This window comes from Micromys minutus (genome assembly GCF_963924665.1).
Source record: "Micromys minutus genome assembly, chromosome: 1".
In the NCBI taxonomy this organism is placed as follows: domain Eukaryota; kingdom Metazoa; phylum Chordata; class Mammalia; order Rodentia; family Muridae; genus Micromys; species Micromys minutus.
Window position 1 is genome coordinate 34,029,771 of NC_137969.1, and position 22,069 is coordinate 34,051,839.

The following is a 22,069-nucleotide window of genomic DNA, read 5'->3' on the forward strand; positions in this document are numbered from 1 at the left end:
GAATCTCTCTGTCAACACATACCAAAACTAATGCTGTGTGTATGAAAATATTGTGTGTGTAAAATTGACTGTGGATTCCTAGAAGTGTCTCTGTAGGCAGTGGCTTGTTACATGGTGCACCTTGAACTTAAAATCAGAATGAGGGGGCAACATTTCTGCTATCTAAGAATAATATGACTCTGACCAGTGCCACAGAAAATCTAGGTTTCTGATTCCTTTTTATAAATTGGTATTAAAATAATATCAGTGAACAATATTGTTGCTTGACAGGGGTCATTTGCAATTTGGATGAAATATGTCCTTGTAAAAGTGCTGCCTCCAATAAAAAGAAAATATTCACAAGTATCAGTCATGTCTGAATGAGAAAAACTTTTGCTCCTTAATTTAAACACTTAAAACAATATACCAAATTAACTCCTTCAGTCCTGTGAGTCACCCACACCTGTACCATGTCTTATATCATCTCCTGTCTACACAGTGAGCAATGTGTGTATCCTATTTCAAGTCATGCCAAAAAACAGACAGCTCATCATGGAGCTGACATAGGAAGACAGCAGTGGTGGCCTATTGCTCAAGTTCAGAGCCAGCTGTTGAGCTAAGGGACTTAGGAAATGAGGAGGAATGACAGCAACATGAAACCTTTATGTCAAACACACTGACTGATCTACAAGCTAGGGGTGAGGGATTAGGAGGCCATCCACCTTTAAAGATGGCTCAGACCCCAGACACTACAGAACAGTGTTATCATAAATTTATTCTTTGCCACTGACTTGGTGTTTGTGACCAATGCTGCTGCCCTCTTGAAGGCACCATTTCTTTCTTTCTGGGACTCTCTATAACACTGGATTGTGGCAGCTCCCTTTTTCTTGAAATATCCTACCATCTTTTATATCTCAGAATATCTATCTCTTCTTAGACATACAATTTGGAAAGAAACAACTTCAATTTCTACCTTTCATTGTAAATTCCGGTTGATCTTAACTCTATTAGAAATGTATAGCTCTCCATGTAAGTTCATCTTGCTTGGGAGGGAAGTTTTTTTTTGACCTGAGGTCTATCTTTACATTGCTCCAGCTAGCCTCACATTTCTGGATAAGGGAGGGGCTCAAGTAACCCTGTTGCCTCAGCCTCCGGAGTAACTGATATTACAGTGGTAAAAAAAATAAATCTTTTAAACTTTTATTTTGTGTGCTTTTATCTAATATACAATGAGATCTGTCTTTATGTTTACTCTAGTTCATTTTTTAATCTTCAGAAGAACTACAAGGTAAAAGAGCTAATATCCCTCAGTTTCCCAGTGGTACATTCAGTACAAAAGGATTTCCAATCTCTCTCAGAGTCTCTAGGGTGACTATGCTTTTCCCATGCTTTCTCGTACATGTTTGAGGTACAATTACTATCATGCTCATTCAGATATACTTGTTTTTAGCAATGCCCTAACTCAATAAATTGATTCAGGGAAGTTTGATATTATTACAATTGTATATTCTGTGAGCTTGATGTATCTTTATAGTTATTATGTTTCCTTGAAATTCTCTGACGTGTTTACTCATCGTGCTGGGTACTTTTATATCAAATTGACACAAGCTAGAGTAGTTTGTGAGAAACAAATCTCAATTAGGAGAACATTTTCAAAAGATGGGACAGCAAGCTTATGTGGTACTTTATTAATTAGTAATTGATGGAAGAAACCAAGCCCATGTGGGTTGTCAGGATTGGGCTTGTGGTTTTGGATTTTATAAGAATGAAGAATGACGCTGAGCCACCAACCAGGCAGCATACACCAGATGATATGGGGCCCCCAACATATATACAGGAGAGGACTGCCATGTTTGGACTTAGTCAGAGAAGATGCACCTAACCCTAGAAAGACTTGTGGTACTAGGGAGTAGGAAGGTCTGGTGGGGTTGGGAGGTGGAACATCTTGGAGTCTGGGGAGGGAGGAGGTGTGGGATGTGAAACAGTTAGAGAATGGACCCAGTGGGGGATAAACTCTGAAATGTAAAAATAATTAAAGAACATAAAAAGAATGCAGTATGAGCAATCCATAAGTATCAAGGCAGTAAGGTGAGTGATCCATGAGTTGCAAGCCAATAGGCAGCCCCACTCCATGGCTTCTGCTCAGGTTCTGCCTCCAGGTTCCTGCCTGCTTGAGTTCCTGCCCTACTCAATGATCAACTGTTATATGGAAGTGTGAATGAAAAAGCAAAACGAACAAACAAACACTCTCTTCATTCCTTAAGTTACTTTTGGTCATGGTGTTTCAGCACAGCATTAGAAGAGTAATTAAAACACACATGGTGTTCATATATATTCATATTACTGTACCGTATTTTAATGTAACTATGTCATTTCCTGCCCTCCTTTTTGTTTGCTCTCCTCTTTCTCTCTTAAGATCTCTTTCTTCCTCATGAAGCCAAACCTTAAGTTTTATGGTGTAAATGTACACATGCATATACTCCTTATAAATAGGAGAAAATGTATATTTATTTGCCTTTCAGAGCCTGGTTTACTTGGCTTAACATAGCCATCTTCATTTCTGTCCATTTTTCTCTAACTGTAGTATGTTTATTTCTCCTCATAGCTGGAGGAAACACCACTTTTATATGCCCCACATTGTCTTCACTCATTCACCCCTGGCATTCCCCTACACTGAGGCATCGAGCCTTGACAGGACCAAGGGCTTTTCCTCCTGTTGGTTTCCAACAAGTTCATCCTCTGATACATATGCAATGGAGCCATGGGTACTTCCATGTGTAGTCACTGGATGGTGATTTATTCTCTAGGAGCTCTCAGGGGTCTGATTGGTTGATATTGTTATAGTTATGGGGGTTGCAAACCCCTTCAGCTCCTTCAGTTCTTTCTCTAACTCCTCTACTGGGGACCCCACTCTAAGTTCAATGGTTGGCTGTGAGCATCTGCCTCTGTATTTGTCAGGCTGTGACAGAGCTTCTCTGGAGACAGATGTATCAGGCTTCACTCAGCTTGCACTTCTTGGCATCTGTAGCCCACTACAATTGTTAGGGGCCCCACGAGAAGGCCAAATTCACATATGTTTAAAATGTGTGTGAAGTGTAGCTTCAGCTTCTGTAAGCTCTTTGGTTGGAGATTCAGTCTCTGTGAGCCCACATGTACCCAGGTTAGTTGACTCTGTAGTCTTCTTGTGGTGTCCTTGACTCTTCTGGCCTGCCCAGTTTATCTGCCACTATTCCACAAGACTCCCTAAACTCTGACTGATGTTTGGTTATGGGTCTCTGCTTGTGTTTTCCTTGGCTTCTGAATGAAGCCTCTAAGAAGATATATTTTTGTTGGCTAAGGAGGTTGAATCTTTTTAAAAATATTGGTAATTTTTATTTCTCTTCTCAAAACTATCTAATCAGATGTTCAGACAATTTTTAATTGAATGATATGATTTTAATTAAGTGGTTTTATTAGTGTTTTAGACAAATCATATATTAATGATATATAATCAAATAATTTTAGTAGTTTTGTAGTCCCTTATTAAGCAACTACATATATCAATAAATACCAGTATGTATCAATATATATCAATATATCAACATATCAATATATATCAGTATATATCAATATATTATTAATATATATCAATATATCAGTATATCAACATTATAAAGAGAGAGAGAGAGAGAGAGAGAGAGAGAGAGAGAGAGAGAGAGAGAGAGAGAGAGAGAGAAACAGAGGGAATTTTCTATATAGCCTTCTAAGTATCAGATATTTAATGTATACCAAAATGACACAAATGAGTATATGTTTCATTTTCTATATTGTAACATCCAATTTCTCCTTCATTTGCTATATAGGCTGTCATTTTTCCACTGTGTTTTTGACGTTTCTCTAAAAAGTCAGGTTTCCAAAGCAGTAGATTTATTTCTGGCTACTCTCTTCTAGTCCATTGGTCTATATGTCTGTGATTGTTTTGGTTCATGAAGTTTTCTATCACTATTGTGGATTTATAGCATAATTGAAGATCAAGTATTATGATATCATCTGGATTGAATTTTTTGTTTACATATGTGTGGATATGGTTGTTGTGTGTGTGTCCCTGTGTGCTTCTATATGAAATCAATAATTGGACTAATTTCTCTGAATATTGTCATTGGAATACTGGTTTGAATTGTGTTAAATCTTTAATTCATTTTTATAAATTTTTTTTTTGGTGTTTTTATGTCTGATGCTCATGGAAGAATTGGAATCTTGTCATGACCCATTTCTCTATCTTCAGTATCTCAGTTTTCACTGCAGGAATCTTGTAACTTTCTCATTTAGGTTCATCCCTAGTTATTTCTTTATATTTTTAAGTGGATGTGAAACAATTATTCTTTATTTACTGGCTGTTTGTTCATTAGTTGCATTCATAGGAAAGCTACTGAATTTTTAATGTTCTTTTTCAATGTTCTCTTCTTGGAAAAGCTTATCAATCTTGAGTTTTTTCATAGCATTTTCATTTTTCATTCAATTTCAGATGTTATTCTCTGAAGATTGAGATAATTTGATGTCTTTCTATTCATGTGACTTTTTTACTTTATATTTATTTATTTCTAAAGCTAAAAATTTAAGCATGATAGTAAAGAAAAAGAAAGGAAAGGAGGAGTGAAGGAGGGAGGGAGAGAGGGAGGTAGGTAGGGAAGGAGGGAAAGAGAGAGCATAAGAAAACTTGTTTCTGTGTTTTTGGTTTAGAACCAATTTGATTAGTCTTTTCTCTAGTAAATATTAGATGTATGCTCTCTACCCTCTCTTTTTTCCCTCCAATTCTCTTCATGAATTCCACTTCTCAAATTCCAGATATATATATATATATATATATATATATATATATATATATATATATATATATGAGAATAATATATGTACAATGATATATTTATGATATATGTGCTGTATATATTATGCCTAAGCTCTTTGTCTATAAGTGAGATGTGTGAGATTTCCCCCATCCACGTCAATTAGTATTATCATTGTAATAGGTCTTGTTTAGGTGACCATCTTGATGAGATTTTATGGTGCAGCCTCCTGTCATACATAAGAACAGAATATCTTGTAGCAGACTTCCTGGTCCTCTGGAAGCTTTCCCCCCTCTTCTTTCTTAATGTTTCTTAAGTCTTATGTATAGGGTCTGTAGGGTATCTATGGGGCATTATAAAATTCTCCCTAATAGTGTTTGCATAGTAGTTCGTCATTAGGTAATCACTGGTCAAGTGAAGCTGACAAGAAAGAGTTCTAAAAGTTGTCTTTAAAAAGAATTTTATTATTTTTAATTCATGTATGTTAGTGGGTGGGTATACACCTGATTTTGTGCATTTCTGAGGAGACCAAAAACACTGGATCCTTAGAAGCTATAGTTATATGTAGTTATGAGCTCTCTGCTGTGGGTAATAAATACAGAACTTATGCCTTCTGCAAGAGCTCTTAACTCATAATTTCTGAGGCATCTTTCAGCCCAGACATTTAAGATTTACCACTACACAGTGTGCTCTTAGATACTTTGTTAAGAATTTCTCTAATTGTTAAATGTAAGCACTTATAGATTTTAACTTTTCTCTTAGATCTTCTCTAACTACTTTCCAAAGGTAATATTAACAGGTGCTTTAATTACATATGATTTCAATAAATGTTTAATGTCTTAAAAGATAGTGACAATGACATACTTTTAATACAGTATAATTATCTATGTATTTGTATATTCTCTGTAATTTCTTTTGTTACTGGTACTTAGTTTTATTCTGATACTACCTGATGAAGTGTAAGAAATTATTTCAGTTCTTTTGTATATGTTAAAACTTGTTTCATATCCTACAATGGAGTCTATCTAAAGAGGCTACTTATGTTTCTGTTTGATGAAATATAATTTATAGAGGTATTAAGATCATTGCTCCATGACATAGTTTAATGTTGAATCTTCTTTGTGATATTTAATTTTCATAATTTTTTAAAATTTAAGACTGGAGTATTGAAATCTGCTTCTATTATTGTATTAGATTCATCTAAACATTTAAAGCAAATAGTATTTGTTTTTGAAAATTAGAAGTATTAATATTCAGAAAAATATTTATAATTGTTAAATCTTCTGAATAATTTTTTACTCGTATTAGTATGTAGTGGCATTATCACTTCTGAGTGAATTTGTTTTAGTGTCTACATTTCCTATGTCAGAATAGCTTTCCTCTTTTTAACTTCTATTCATTTACAAGTTGATCAGCCTCTGATTCTCAGCCTGTACGTAACTATACTAAGGTAGCATATTTCTTAAGAATAAAAATTGAGCTACAGTAGTCACTTATATAAGTGACATAAATTGTTCCTTTTTTACTTCTATTCTAGTGTCTCCAGGCTAGCTCTTAGCCCATGCAGGAAACCCTCTTCCCAACTTGCCTTCATAGCCTTGGGAACTTTTGCTCTTCATACAGACAATGAGTATTCTTAGTTCATTCTCAACATCTCTTAAAACCAGTAGTTCTTAACATCCCTAATGATGTGATTCTTTAAAACATTTCTGCACGCTGTGGTTAGTCCCACAACCATAAAATTATTTTATTGCTACTTCATAACTGTATCTTTCCTACCCTTTGATAATGTAGTAATTTAATATGCAGAATATCTGATATGTAACCACACAAGGGTTGCAACCCACAGGTTGAGAACTGTTGCTTTAAATCTTTCCTTCTTACACATCTCCCACTATTTGATAGAAATACTTTCTACCAGGGATCCCATTGCCACTACACTTGGCTATAACCAGAGTGAGAAAAAGCCACCAAATAATAGAACCAGTGCCCAAGAAAGATGAGAGCAGACATCTATACTCAAAAACAATTCAAACATTATAACTCTAATTGCCTAGATCCCAGTACAAACACATAAATACAAACAATCAAGAAAACAAGCCACCTACAGAAACCCTAAACCTTGTGATAATAGTCCCCAAGAAAAGCAGTCTCATTGAAGTATAAGGTAAGGACTCCAAAATAGCAATCGTGAAAATGTTCAAAAACTGATAAAGAGGATATTAATAAATGCCATAATAAAGGCCATGTAAACACAGGCAGTTGAATGAAATGATAAAAGCAGTTCATGGAACTAAAGAATTTAAAAATAAATTTAATCACTATAGAAAACCCAAAAAGAAATAAAACTGGAAATGAAAATCTCAGAATGTCAAACAAAAACCTGAGATGAAAGTTGTACCAAGAGATTACAAGACATGAAGATTTCAGATATTAAAGATAAAAGAGATAGATAGTTCAGTCAAAGAAAATGTTTAATCTAAACAACAAACAAACAACAACAAAAACCAAATCCAAGTGCAAACATTGTAGAAATCTGAGATATTCTGAAGAGAGAAAACCTGCAAGTACCAGGAATAGAGGAAGGAGAAGAAATCCTGGTCAAAGACACAGATAATATTTTAGACAAAATCATAGAAGAAAAAATTCCAAATCTACAAAATTCAATACCCACTGAGATGCAAGAGGCATATAGGAGCTGATAAGCCTACACACATATTATACATAACAACCAAAGGAATGAAATTAAAGGTTGCAGGGAAAAAAAAGACCAAATCATAAACAAAGAACAGGCCCATTATAATAATATCCCAATTGTCAACAGAGACTCTAAAATCCAGAAGAGCCTGGTTGTGTATAGCTCTACAAGATCCACAGCTAAATCCCAGACTAATATACTCAGCAGAACTCTTAACAATTGACAGAAAAAAAATCATTTCATAATAGAACCAAATTTAAACAATTTCTGTCCATCAACCCAGCTTCTACAAGGCACTAGAAGAAACACTTCACCCCAAAGAGAACTTTAACTACATCAAACTGTACTAAAGGCAGAAATAATGCCATAACAGTTAATCAAAAATGGAGGCCATGTTACTACAACAAAATAGCAGGAATTAATAAATGCTGTTGATTAATAACTCTCAGTAGCGATTGCCTCACTTCCCCAATAAAAAGACTTTCTGGAGGGAAATGTCAAGGGGTTGAAATGGGGGACAAAATATGTTGGAAGGGGCTAGAGGAAGAAAAAACTGGGTTTAGGGTTTATTTTATGAGAAATAAAGCAAAACCATAGACTAACATATTTATTATAAAACAGTACACTACTTGATCCAGAAAACATACCTTGCTATCCAGGACATTACCTTCAGATAAAGAGTATTTACATTACATTACATCAAAGAGTATTTCAAGGAAATGGAACCAAGAAGCAAGTAGGTATGGCTAACTTTATAACTTTTAAGACAAAATTTTAAACAACACTTATCAGAAGATATCGACAAGGACATTACATATTCATTAAAGGAAAAATCCACCAAGAGGGCATTTCAATTCTAAGTATTTATAAACAAAATAGAAGGGAATCAAAATTATATAAAACTTGCTAAGCTAAAAGTTATACATTGGCCCTAATAGTGACTTCTAGTTAAATAAAGAGAGGAATCAGATGAAAATATTAGATATCTATCTGCAAAACATTTTACCAAAATGCTGAATAATATATTTTGTTTCAGAAGTCCAGAGAACTTATTCCAGAGCTGACCGCATATTAGGACACAAAGCAAGTCTCAACGTATTTAATAAATTAAAATAACACCCTGTGTCCTATCTGACCACCATGAAATGACTGTGGAAGTAAAATATAGAAATGGTAGAAAGAAGTAGAAGCTGAACAACTCACTACTGAATAAAAATTGGGTCCAGATGGAAATTAAAACCAAACTTCAAAATTTTTACAATTTAATGAAATGAAAACACAACATATGACCATCTATAAGATACAATGAAAACAAGTTTAAAGCAGTGAGTTATTACATATAATATAAAATAAAACAACAACACAACCTAAAGTGAGTTCACATCCATTATTTAATGACAGATGATAAAAAATTTAGAATAATAAGAAATAATATCAGGAAAAGATTAGACAGGAAAAAATAATCATACCCAGGACTAATGTTGATGATATAGAATTAAACAACCAAGAAATCCAATACAAATAAAAAATCCAAACAAAAAAAATCACAAATATGAAATTAGATCTTTGGTAAAATCAACTAGATTGATGAAACTTTAGTCAATTTAACCAAATATGAAGAGAGAAGTTCCAAATGAATAGAATTCGGGTGAAAGTGGGATAATTCAAATACACAAACAAGAAAATCTAGAGACCAGAAAGGACATACTTTAAATGTTTTTATTCCACCAACATGAGAAACCTAAAATAAATGTATAAATTTCTTTAGAGTTTATAAATTTGTTTAGAGTTGACCAAACAAATTTAAATCAAGATAAAGGAAACAATTTAAACAGACCTATAACCTCTAGTACTGTAGAACACAGTAATTTAAAAAATTCTCTCCACCAAAGAAAAACTTAGGGCCAGATAGATTCAGTACAGAATTCTATTAGACATTCTGAGAGAAATTAACACCAATTAATTTACTCTTCAAATTACTACAGAAACTAAATCAGAATAGTTTCTAGTTCTTTCTTTCTCTTAGTTTTTTTTCCCCTTTCTTTGTAGAAAAAATTCTTTTCTCCGGCATTACATCCTGACAGTAGTTTCCCCTCCCTTCACTTCTTCCATGCCAACCCCAACATCTTCTCTCCGCCATCTTTATTTTACTTGGGAAAAAAGAGCAAATCCCCAAGGGATATGAGTCAAACATTTCATGACAAGTTACAATAAACCCTCATATTAACCCTTGGCTGGACAAGGCAACCTAGTAGAACTGAAAGGACGCCAAATTCAAAGTAGTCAGAGACACCCCTTACTTTCATTTCTAGGAATCTCACTAGAACATTAAGGCACATAATCATAACATATTCAGAGAACCTATCTCAGACCCATATGTGTGCTTTGTTTGTTGCTTTAAGCTCTGTGAGTTCCTTTGAACTGTGTGTAGTTGATTTTGTGGGCCATGTTCTCACAGTGCCCTTGACACCTGTATCTCCCACAATTATTTCTGTATTATATTTGAATATCTTCCATGGCTCCATCTTCTGTCTTGCTGTGTGTCTATGGATATGTTTGCCAGCAGTTGCTGGATAATGCTTCTCTGATGACAGTTGGGGTAGAAGTATAGCAGAGTATTATTAGGAATAATTTCATTGATTATTTATTTATTTTATTGCCAGTCATTTTTTTATTTTATTCTTGGTCTCTGGGCTGACCAGCCTCTGGATCCTGGCCATCTGTGAGTGTTAGGCATGGGCTCCCATTAATGGCTTGGGCTTCAAATTGGGCTTGCCATTGGTTGGCCACTGCCACAGCCTGCACCACCATTACCCCAGCATATCATGTAGGCAAGTCTGATTGTAGGTGGTAAGTTGTTTGGCTGTGTTGATGTCATAGCCTTACTGCAGGAAACCTTGCCTGGTTATAAAATATAGATCTATAACTTGACTACTAGGAGACTTTGGGGGGCATTTTCACTGTACTAGGTTTCTTCCTTTCCCTTCTACCCTGTCCTGTTCCAGTTGTCTCTCCTGGTATATTTTCTCTCTTTTCCTTCCACCCCCACCTTATTCCTAGTATTCCTATCCTCACCTGACTTTATTGCATCTACAAAATCTATTCTATTTTTACTTCCCAGGGAAAACCATTTATGCCCACTTTGAGTCCTCTTTGTTACTTAACGTCTGTCCAGTTTTAACTGTAAAGGTCCTGTGAGTGCTGTAACAGTGAGTTTATCATTCCCTTGAAGTAATCTACTACTTCTGGCTCTACCAAACTTTCCATCTCCTCTTCTACATGGATTCCTGAGCAGTAAATGGAGAAGATTAATAAAGGCATCACACTTAAGACTGGAAATACTTCAAAGTCTATATACTGCCCAGGTGTATTTTCTGTTAATTCCCTGCAGGGAGTTGAGTTATACACTGGTCTTTGACTATGGCAATACACCATTAGGAGTCATTTAATTACTATTTGCTTTTAGGAAAATAACAGTAGTAGGTTTCCTGCTATAGCCCACGATGGGAAAATCTCAGATTCTTGGCCACTTTATCAGTGCCAGAAATAGATTATTCAAAGTGAATCATGCAGATTGAAAGCTTAAAAGCTAAAATCTACATAGTTTTAGTCGATGTTCTAGTGCTGTGAAGAGTTACCAAATCTCATACACTGGTTGTCTGATATGTGGGTGCCATCCACAGGCTGTGAAGCACTGAGTTTAAACAGTTTTCAATAATTAAAAAACTGCTGGGGGCATTATCAGCTCAGATTTCAAGCTGGATTACAGAGGTATAGTAAGAAAAACAGGGTGGTATTGACATAAAACCACACACATTGATCAAAGGAACTGAATTGAAAACCAGGAATCTACATGCTTACAGACACCAGATTTTAGACAAAGAAGCCAAAAATACAAAATGGAAATAAGGCCAAATATAAGAGAATAGAAATAGACACATGTCTATAAAATTGCACAAAACTCAATTCCAGATGAATGATAGACTTTATGAATATTCTAGTAAAGAGTTGCATTAAATATGATAGAGGAGGGAGTAGAGTATAGTCTTGAACTCCTTTCTAAGGAAAGAATTTTCTGAACAAGATACCTATATCACAAGCATTAAAATCAACAATGAATAAATAATATATCATAAAGCGCCCCCTCCAAAAATCTTCTTTACAACCAAGAATATTATTATTCTGACCAAATGCCATCCAGCAGAATGAGAAAAACATTTAAAATTATTTAATATCAAGAATGCATACAACCCAATCAAAATGAGGTATTTAACTAAACAGAGTTCTCAAAAGATGAAACAGAAGTAACAGAGAAATCAACTAAAAATGTTTAACAGTCTTAGCCACAAGGAAAAGGAAAACTACAACTACGTTGAGATTTTACCTGATTCTAGTCAGAAAGGTCACAGTACATAGAACTGGTGAGGACACAAGAAAAGAGAAATATTTATTTTTGTGTTGGTGTAAACTGACCAAATTTCTGTGAAAATTAATGTAAAATTTCCTTTAAAAGGTGAAAATTTCTCTACCACAAAATCCATCTGTATCACTCTTGGGCAACCCAATGGAATTTACACTTTACTACAGAGAAACTTATCAATGTTTGCTGCTGCTCTACTGATGATAGCAAGGAACTAGAAATAGCCAGGTGCCCGTTAACAGATGTGTGGATAATGAAAAAGCAGCACATTTGTACAATGAGATGTTATCCAGCTGTTAAGAAAAAGAATATTATACAATTTACAGGTAAATGGTGGAGTTAGAAATAGCAATCCTTAGTATTGCTATCCCAGATCCAAATTAAAAAAATACTTCATTTTCTACTATATTTGTATAAGATTTTTTTATCAGATAGTTTATATAGTTACAGTTTAAATGTTGTCCCCGTTCCCTGTTCTCCCTTCTCCCAATCCTTTTTTTTCCTACTTCTATGAGGATGTGTGTGTGTGTGTGTGTGTGTGTGTGTGTGTGTGTGTGTCCTTGGTTCCTTTTTTGGCAGAACATTCAGATTCCCTGGAGCTGGAACTCTAGATATCTTTGAACATCCTAATAGAGGTGCTAAGTTATGACCTTTGGTCCTCTCTGAAAGCAGTATATAGTTTTAATCTTTGAACCATCTCTTCAACTTACCAATCTGATTTTTCCCTCTACCCAGTCTGCAATAAACTATTGGTGAATTGGTGAATAAAGTAATTTTATTAGTCAATGTTCTCTAGTAAACATAACTAGTAGAATTATTAAAGATTCTAAATCACCAACCAAAGAGTTTACAAGGTCTTCCAAACCTATGGCTCCAGCTGCACATGTAGCAGAAGTTGGCCTTGTTGGGCAACAGTGGAAGCACTTTGTCCTGCCAAGGCTCAATGCCCCAGTGTAGGGTTGTGTCAGGATGGGGAGATGGGAGGAGGTAGGTGGGTGGGTGGGTGGAGGATCACCCTCATAGAAACAGAGGAAAAGGAGATGGGATAGAGTGTTTCTCAAGGAGAAACAAGAAAAGGAGATAACATTTTAAATATAAATTAAAAATATCCAATAAAAATGAAAGGCTCTTTACTAGTGTGGCTTACATGTTGGGGGGTTGTAATGCCAAAAATGGTCCTTTGTGTGCCAGAGAGACTGAAAGCTTTGAAGTTGCATAGTGCACACATAGTACCAAGGGGTTCGAATAGGGCAGTGGATGTCTAAAATATTCTTTAGGATTTGCCGGACTTCAGTTTGTCTTGGGGGAATCTAGAAGCTGGTTTCTGATGATAGAAAAAGGTAGCAGTTATGGTAATAGCAACAATGGGATAAGGTAACTCACAGAAGTAAACAGAGGTGGGTTAGCAAACAGCTCTGGATTATTTTGGGCTCTTGTTACATCTAAATTCTCACTAGAAAAGGGTATCCATTCTTGAGGATTAGGATCCCGTTGTACAATTAAGATTAAACATTAGATGTCTTCATTTTGTCAATTAGATATGCAAACACCTCTTTTTTATGCCATACCTAATTTTTAAGTGGAGACAGTAACAAGGATATTACTCCTCCTAACAAGATGTAACTATCATATATGTAGCTAGAACAATATCATTCTTCCTCGAGAATCCATGTCAAAGTCCTGTTGAGAATGATTAGTCTCTCAATGTCTCAAGACTTAATTATAAAATAGCTTTAACAGTACTCAAATACAGTGGATGCTATATTACATAGTTTTAAAAATGGAGTGTACAGGAAACACATATGTCTGTTGATTCTATTTATATTCATGCATAAATAAATTCTTAGTAAAATAGGACCTAAACATTTGGGACAATTACAATAGTCATTTCTGTAACTGATCCTACAGGCTTGGCTGGTAGTTTTAACTGCCTTTATCTACTACCCATTCCTCATTCCATCTACCTCCAGCAAATACTTCAGCTGATATCAGTTCTTTATCTGAAGAAATAACCTATATCTTTCTTTCTCAAAGCACTCACCAAAGATGTCTTCAACAGAGTAGATGACTTCAACAGTCAATAAAATAATATGGTCTATTCTCTAAAGGCAGTCACCCTCTTTCCCAAGTCATCTCTTATTCCCAATAGATCAATAAATAAAGTTGCCATAGTGAAAGAGGGAAGCTACACGGGTCTCATTTTTCATCCTGTCTGGGTTTTTTAATGAGTTCTCATTGATCTTAATCTTAGGACATGTAACACCAAGAGACACATTAAAAAATCTTTTGCACACCAGAAATAGAGCCTTTCCTTTTTCCATGGATACCAAGTCCAATTCTTTTCTGATAGATGGGATCCATCTGATGTGCTCACATTGTAATTCCTCTTTTGGTTTGATTCATGGCATCAGGAGCCCAAAGTAGAATTTTCACAAGTGGGAATCTTAGCTTCTGCTATGATGGAATACTTATCCTTCTTGGCAGAAACATTTCACCATCAGTGAAAACCAGATGTGTAGATCATCAGGCTGTGACAGAAGTAGTGGTATATACCAGATACTGATTCACAGCATACAAAGTGCGTTTCTCTGTGTACTCACACTATTGTCATTTGGCTGGCAATGTAATGGTGCCTTTTTATCATTCTATCAGGCAATTGTTCCAGAGATTTTCCATTATTCTTTTCTGGGATATATCCTGTTGAATCTCTCTAACACTTGGTATATACATACTCTATCTTATGTACAGAAATTATTTGGGGTCTTACATTCAGTGCCCTAATCTAGTATGCCCACATATCTGACATCACTCTCAATACATAGCCTCCAACCTGCAGTTAGCATCTAATCTTTCCACTCTGCCAGAGGTAGCTCCATAGTCTAGGTTTACACCAAGAGATGAATCCTGTAAACTAGTCCAATCTGCCTATCCTCTTAACTTTATTCCACTGAAGACATTTCAAACTGCAGGGCCAATCCACCTAAACCTCTTATCATATGTCATAACGTTTTCTTCCTAAATCAGATTTAGAAAAAACAAAAGAAGTACACATGGCCATATCTCATCATAAAGACCAAACAACATGGAATGTTTGTCAATGAGGATTACCTAGAAGAACTACAGGATCCAGAATTTAAAAGAATAATATTTTTAAAAAATGTGATAAAATAATCCAAGGAGTTTAAAGAAGAAAGAAGGAAAAAGCTCAGTGAAATTAAGGAGAAAAAGCTTAAGAAGAATGAATGCCTGAATGGCTCACACAAATGTAAGGCTGATGGGAATCATGAAAGAAATTCAGTAAGGGATAGAAACATTGAGAAGAATGAAGCTGAAATGAAGATGAAATTGTGGAACCCAGTAACTGAACTAGAAAATTCAGAGTAAAGCCTTATGAATAAAATTAATCAAATAAAAGATCAACTCTCATGACTTGAAGATAAAAATAAAAGATTGATATTAAAAAATAAGGAATATAAAAATGTTTTTAACAACTTTATTTTAAAAAACAAAGATAAATGTACAGATTTTAAGCATTTTTAGCATAAAATTATACAATACATTTTTGTCAGTACTTTTTTTTTTAAAGGTTTGATAGTGTGATAAAGGTCCTACCAGTAACAATGAGCATAAAGTACATGTAAAACAAGATGCGACCTGGAAATAGTCAAAAAAATGTTTTAAAAATAAAATAAAATAAAATAACATAGGAACTGTGGGACACCATCAAAACACCAAAAATTTTGTTAGAGGCATAAATGAAAGACAAAAGTTCCAAGTCAAAAACATGGAGGAGAGTCTATTTGCCTCCGGGAATAGCAGAGATTCACAGACACAGGCCTAGTGAGACTGCACTGTAAGTAGCTGGGGCGCAGAGAGGGCTAGGCCTTTCACGCCATAGGTGCAGCCCTCCAGTTGGACCAGGGGAGCAAGAACTCTGCCATAGAAACTCAGGTACACAGGGAAGGCCCTTGCGTGCAGACCAAACACTCAAGCCATTTGCCACCTAAAAACAGCGGAGATCCAGGGACACAGGGCAGTTACACGGGAGAGACAGGAAACAATTACTGACAAGAAGACCAAGTATAACCACAGATAACAAGATGGTAAGAGGAAAGCGAAAGAACTTAGGAAATAGAAACAAAGACGACCAGGCAACAAAAGAAACCAGCTGTTCCATCACAGCATACAGCAGAATACAAAAAACTCCAGAAAAAGAAGACTCCGACCTGAAATTATACCTCAAGATGATGATGGAGATCTTTAAACAAGAACAGGAGGAAAAGCATAAAGAAACAGAAGGTTGCATAAAGAAACAGAAGGTTTTAAAGAGGAAACACAAAAAACACTCAAAGAAATCACAGAAGTAGGGGAAAAGAGAACCAAAGAGATGAAGGAATTGAAGAAGGAATTTAAAATGGAAATGGAAACAATAAAGAAAACACTAAAAGAGACAACCCTGGAGGTAGAAAACCTGAAAAAGAGTTCAGGAGTCAGTTACAGAGCGGAGAGAGTGAGGAGGCTGCGTCTGGCTCCTGCTCTCACAGCCATTGCAGTACACTGAGCTCCACAGAGACAGCGCCGGGGCAAGCGAGAGTCGGACAGGCACTGGGCGACTCTGCCTTGCGGAGGAAAATCAACTAAACATGGGCAAAGGAGATCCTAAGAAGCCAAGAAGCAAGATGTCCTCATAGGCATTCTTTGTGCAAACCTGCCGGAGGAGCACAAGACGAAGCATCCGGATAATTCTGTCAACTTCTCAGAGTTCTTCAAGAAGTGCTCAGAGAGGTGGAAGACCATGTCTGCTAAAGAAAGGGGGACATTTGAAGATATGGTAGAGGCTGGCTCGTTATGAAAGAGAAATGAAAACCTACATCCCCAAAAGGGGAGACCAAAAAGAAGTTCAAGGACTCCAATGTACCCAAGAGACCTCCTTCGGCCTTCTTCTTGTTCTGTTCTGAGTACCACCCAAAAATCAAAGGTGAGCATCCTGGCTTATCCATTGGTGATGTCGCAAAGAAACTAGGGGAGATGTGGAACAACACTGCCACGCGCGGATGACAAGCAGCCCTATGAGAAGAAGGCCGCCAGGCTGAAGGAGAAGTACGAGAAGGATGTTGCTGCCTACAGAGCTAAAGGAAAACCTGATGCAACGAAAAAGGGGGTAGTCAAGGCTGAAAAGAGCAAGTAAAAGAAGGAAGAAGAAGATGATGAGAAGGATGAAGAGGATAAGGAAGAGGAGAAAGAAGAGGAAGACGAAGATGAAGAAGAAGAAGATGATGATAAATAAGTTGGTTCAAGCACAGTTTTTTTTTTTTCTTGTCTATAAAGCATTTAACCCCTCTGTACACAACTCACTCCTTTTAAAGAAAAAAAACTGAAATGTAAGGCTGTGTAAGATTTGTTTTTAAACTGTACAGTGTTTTTTTTTTGTATGGTTAACACACTACCGAATGTGTCTTTAGATAGCCCTGTCCTGGTGGTATTTTCAATAGCCACTAACCTTGTCTGGTACAGTCTGGGGGTTGTAAATTGTCATGGAAATTTAAAGCAGGTTCTTGTTGGTGCACAGAACAAATTAGTTATATATGGGGACAGTAGTTTGGTTTTTTTTTTTGTTTGTTTGTTTGTTTGTTTTGTTTTTTTTCCTTTTTTTTCTTTTGGTTTTATTTTGGTTGTTTTTTTTTTTTTTTTCAACTTCAGTTGTCTCTGATGCAGCATATAAAAAGATAATTGTTCTGTTAACTAAATTCCACTCTGTAATTGCAAAAAAAAAAAAAAAAAATGCGGCTGTTTTGTTGACATTCTGAATGCTTCTAAGTAAATACAATTTTTTTTATTAGTATTGTCCTTTTCATAGGTCTGAAAGTTTTCTTCTCCAGGGGAAGCTAGTCTTTTGCTTTTGCCCATTTTGGGTCACATGGATTATTACAGTGCATATCTTTTCATACAGTTAGCTGGAAAAAATCTTTTGTCTACACACCCTGCATATTGTAGTCGGGGTAACATTGCCATCCATAGTTGAATTCTCCAAAACCGTGATCAGTTGGCTAAGAGATTATATAACCTACTTGGCATAGCAAGTAATGGTCAGTTTTGTCACACTGTGGGATGATTAGAATCCAGCAATCTGAAAGCCTGTCATTAAAGGACTAATAGAGAAGTATGTTCTCCTTACATGTGGAGTCTCCTCTAACTGCCATTACTGTGTAATGGCAGTTATATTTTGCAGTTTCCCCTACTAAAGAAGACCTGAGAATGTATCCCCAAAAGTGTGAGCTTAAAATAGAAGACTTCGTGCTCTTTGTTGTCCCCAGTCCCTAAAAGCAAAAATAGGAGGAAACAGCAACCACTCTTCCTTAATATCTCTTAACATAAATGGACTCAATTCCCCAATAAAAAGACATAGGCTATCAGACTGGGTACATAAACAGAATCCAGCCTTTTGCTGCATACAGGAAACTCATCTCAGAGACAAAGACAGACACTATCTCAGAGTAAAAGGTTGGGAAAAAACCTTCCAAGCAAACAATCCCAAGAAACAAGATGGAGTAGCCATTGTATTATTGAATAAAGTAGATTTTCAACCAAAAGATATCATAAAAGATAAGTAATGACATCTTTTACTCATTACAGGAAAAAACTGTCAGGAGGAACTCTCAATATTTAACATATATGCTCCAAATGCAAGAGCACCCATATTCATAAAAGAAACCCTACTAAAGCTCAAAAAATACATTTCACCCCACACAATAATAGTGGGAGACTTCAACACCCCACTCTCATCAATGGACATATTATGGAAAGAGAAACTGAACAAGGATGCAATGAAACTAGCACTGGTTATGAAGCAATTGGAATTAATAGAAATCTACAGAACTTATCATCCTAAAACAAAAGAGCACACCTTCTTCTCAGCGCCTCATGGCACCTACTTCAAAACTGACTATATAATCAGTCACAAAACAAGCCTCAAAACATGTAAGAAGATTGAAATACTTCCATGCAGCCTATCAGATCATCATTGTCTAAGGCTGGTCTTTAATTACAACAAAGACGACAAAAAGCCCATATACACATGGAAACTAAACAATGCTCTATTAAATGATAGCATGATCAAAAAAGAAATAAAGAAAGAAATTAAGGATTTTCTAGAATTTAATGAAAATGAAAATACACAATACACCCAAACCTATGGGATGTAATGAAAGCAGCACTGAGAGGAAAACTCAGAGCTCTCAGTGCTTCCAAAAACAAACTGGAGAGAGCATACACTAGCAACTTGAGAGCACATTTGAAAGCTCTAAAACAAAAGGAAACAGATACACCTAAGAGGAGTAGAAGGTAAGAAATAATCAAACTCAGAGTAGAAATTGACCAAATAGACACAAAAAGAACCATTTAAAGAATCAACAAAACCAAATGCTGTTACTTTGAGAAAATTAACAAGATTGATAAACCCTTAGCCAGACTAACTAGAGGGAAAAGAAAGTATCCAAATTAACAAAATCAGAAATGAAAGTGGAGACATAAAAACTAAAACTGAGGAAATTAAAGAAATCTTCAGATCTTACTACAAAAGTCGATACTCAAGAAAGCTGGAAAATCTGGAGGAAATGGATGAATTCCTAGACAGATACCAAATACTAAAGTTAAACCAGGACCAAGTAAACCATCTAAATTATCTCATAACAGCTAAAGAAATAGAAGCATTGATCTAAAGCCTCCCAACCAAAAAAACCTCAGGTCCAGATGGGTTCAATGCAGAATGCTATCAGATATTTATTGACGACCTAATACCAATTCTCTCCAAACTATTCCACAAAATAGAGTCAGATGGAACACTACCTAACATATTTTTTGAGGCCAGAATAACCCTTGATCCTAAACCACACAAAGACCCTACAATGAAAGAGAACTTCAGACCAATCTCACTTATGAACATTGATGCAAACATACTCAACATAATCATGGCAATCCAAATCCAAGAACACATCAAAATGATCATTCACCATGATCAAGTAGGCTTTATCCCTGGGATGCAGGGATGGTTTTATATATGGAGATCCATCAATTTAATCCACCATATAAACCAACTCAAAGAAAAAAAAAAAACACATGGTCATCTCACTAGATGCTGAGAAAGCATTTGACACAAATCAACACCCCTTCATGTTAAAAGTCTTAGAAAGAACAACTCACAGACTATATGAAGTTCAAGATAAAAAAGGGAAATAAGAAAAAAAAAAAGGAAAAATCATTATGCTTAATCTTTACACACCAAGATAACATTGACTATTCCCAGGTTTCATCTTGTTTTACATGTACTTTGTGCTCATTGTAACTAGTAAGATTTTAATGCATACTATCAAATCTTTAAAAAATTCAAATACTAACAAAAATGTATTCATATATTCTTATGCAAAAATTCTTTTAAAATCTGTACATTCATCTCTGTTTTTAAAATAAAGTTGTTCACTTAAAAAAAAGAAAAAAGAAACAAGAAGCCCTATAGAATATACCCACAGGATAATCTGATGGAAAAATTCTTCCAAGTCCACCCCTTCTCTCAGAAGCCAGGTGATTCTTGGTTTGTGTCTAGTTGACAATGGAAGCTAACTATGACATCTTGTGCATCACACTGAATGCAACTGCTTCTCAAATTGTCTTCCTGTCAATTTGACAACAACCATATGTCTCTGCTACCCATTTTCCTGTTCCAGAGTGGAGACCGGTAAAAAAAATAAAATAAAAAATAAAAACAAAAAGTTAGAGGAGCTCTTTCATAAGATCATAAGAAAAAAACCTCCCCAAACTAAAGAAAGACATGCCCATACAAGTAGAAGGAGCACAGAGAACACCAGAAAACAAAACATATTATTGTTAAAATATTAATTATACAGAACCAAGCAAATATATCTAAAGATTCAACAGCAAAAGCACAATACATATTACAAAAAATGGAAAGCTGTCAGAATAACAGCTGATATCTCAATAGAAACTCTGAAAGCCAGAGAAGCCAAGAGTAATTCAATTGATGTCCTAGGAGACAGTGACAGCAAGCCTAGACCAATGTGCCCAGTAAAACTATATATTCCATAAAACAAACTGAAAAAAACCTATATATAGTCCAAACCTAAAGAAAATATCGGATGCAATATTTTGTGCTGACAACAGAATCAGAGTAAGTGTGGTATTGAAATCACCTACTGTTAATGGATTGATATTAATTTGTGTTTTAAAACCCATCAGTATAATTCTGTATTGAAATTGGGTGTGCTAGACCTCGGTGAGTATCAGTTTGGAATGATTGGATGATTAGGCTTCTTGGTTAATTGTTCACTTGATTACAATAACTGTTCCTCTTTATCTCTTCTGATTGATTTTGATTTGAAGTTTATTGTGTCTGATATTAGGATAGGATCAGTTGATGGCTTCCTGATCTCTTTGTACCTGCCTTCTGTCCTTGCAATCTTCCACATGAGAGAAGTTGTAGTGTGTCCTTACTTCTTTACTGGTAAATATTGCAATGAGTCATTAGTTTGGGTTGAGACCTCCGGGTTCTTATACATTTTACCACATTACTGGATCCTTATCATGACTCCTCTCCAATGTCCTGTTGTTGGCCTGTGCCATGGAGACCCTGCATGTTTGTTCTGTGGGACTGGCCACTTCACAGATGGGATAGATGTTGGAGTGGGCCTGGGTGATAGCTGAGTTTTTCAGCCTGCCAGCTGTTTGGTGTCCATACTGCCCAGGTAAGCTCTCTAGCAATGCCCTGGGTAGTTCCCCAAATGCTGCAGCTGGAAAGAGGCAAAGCGAGCTCCTTCCTGCTTTCATGCTTTGGGGGTCAGCTCACCCATGCCCACACCAGCAGAGTCAGCTTTATTGTGCTGCTCCGTGTGAGGTTCAAGGGCCGGCTTTCTTGAGTGCCTCAGCCAGCAAGAGATAGAGCCAGGTCTCCCACTGTCACGCCTACTAGCTCACCTGAAACCTCAGCAAGCAGAAGGAGCTTCACTCTTCCTCCAATGAGAAGTGTGTGCCCCATCCTCCAGAGTACTGCAGCTGGTGAGGGGCAGGGTCACTTCTCTTGCTCTCAATTCCTATGAGCTCAGCTCCTCCAGATTTCCTAGGCAAAGGGAGTGCCCGCTC

At 36.1% G+C, this 22,069-nt stretch overlaps 1 pseudogene across 1 annotated transcript in view; it reads left to right on the top strand.

Moving 5' to 3' along the window:
• LOC308423736 (high mobility group protein B1-like) overlaps positions 1-18,241 on the top strand; it is an 89,612-nt pseudogene extending 71,371 nt beyond the window's left edge. The window contains exons 3-4 of the transcript in view: positions 16,612-17,211; positions 18,137-18,241. The product of the transcript in view is annotated as a high mobility group protein B1-like (transcript). The remainder of the gene's footprint in view (positions 1-16,611; positions 17,212-18,136) is intronic.
• The last annotated feature ends 3,828 nt before the right edge of the window (positions 18,242-22,069 follow it).